Consider the following 848-nt stretch of genomic DNA (forward strand, 5'->3'; position numbering starts at 1 on the left):
CTTGATTATTCACCTTGGTATTATTTTCCAAATGTTGCAAATATTTGAAGTGAGGGGTTTCCTTGATAATTTTGTAACTTTTCATTTTGGTTAAGCAAGGATGGTATGTCTTATTGACGTATGAAAATAACATTCATTGGATTTTAGTTTGTCAGTTATAGCTAAAGAAATCAAAATAAAAACTAATCATAACTAAAAAAGTAATCAATATAATATTTCAATTCCGTTGCAATGCACAGACACTTGACTAGTTAAAAGTAATAAATATAATATTTTAATTTTGTTGCAACTCCAAATAAAAGAATAAATAACAAACTCCACGACAAACTTAAAATGAACTACAAACATAATCTCCAATGACAAACCAAATAACAAAAATAAACTACTTAAAAAGAGTCTTGAACGTACGACTTCATCTTCGACTGTAACTAGAAGATGTTCCTGATTTAAAAGCATTAATTAGAATACACAATTTTTTGAATAAGGAAAAAAAATTAATCAATATTAAAATATTAAGAAACCTGCTGCATATATGTCAGACGTAGAACGTCTAACTTGCTGTTCCATTGTCCTACTAGAGGAAGTCTCTAAACAAATAACACAACAATAAGGCCATTAATATATTATGTACATATATTTCAAATGAGAATGACACAAAAATAATGCAACCAACCTACCGCACATCTGTCGGACGTCGAACGTCTAGCTTGGTGTCCCACTCTCCTTCCTTGCATTTCGTCCATCGTCATAACTATACGAGCGTGCTTTCTCCTACCCTTCTTGATTTTGTTTTTATTCGGAACAATAGTTAGATCGTCATAACGTGGCCATTCACATTGGTTGGCAAA

At 31.2% G+C, this 848-nt stretch overlaps 1 long non-coding RNA gene across 1 annotated transcript; it reads right to left on the reverse strand.

Moving 5' to 3' along the window:
• Positions 1-411: 411 nt before the first annotated feature.
• LOC144576144 (uncharacterized) lies at positions 412-848 on the reverse strand. The gene is made up of 3 exons (XR_013518608.1): positions 674-848; positions 522-587; positions 412-441 (listed from the first exon to the last, which is right to left on the reverse strand). It is a non-coding gene; the product is annotated as an uncharacterized LOC144576144 (long non-coding RNA).

The sequence above is a fragment of the Carex rostrata genome, chromosome 25, assembly GCF_964058835.1.
Source record: "Carex rostrata chromosome 25, lpCarRost1.2, whole genome shotgun sequence".
Taxonomy (NCBI): domain Eukaryota; kingdom Viridiplantae; phylum Streptophyta; class Magnoliopsida; order Poales; family Cyperaceae; genus Carex; species Carex rostrata.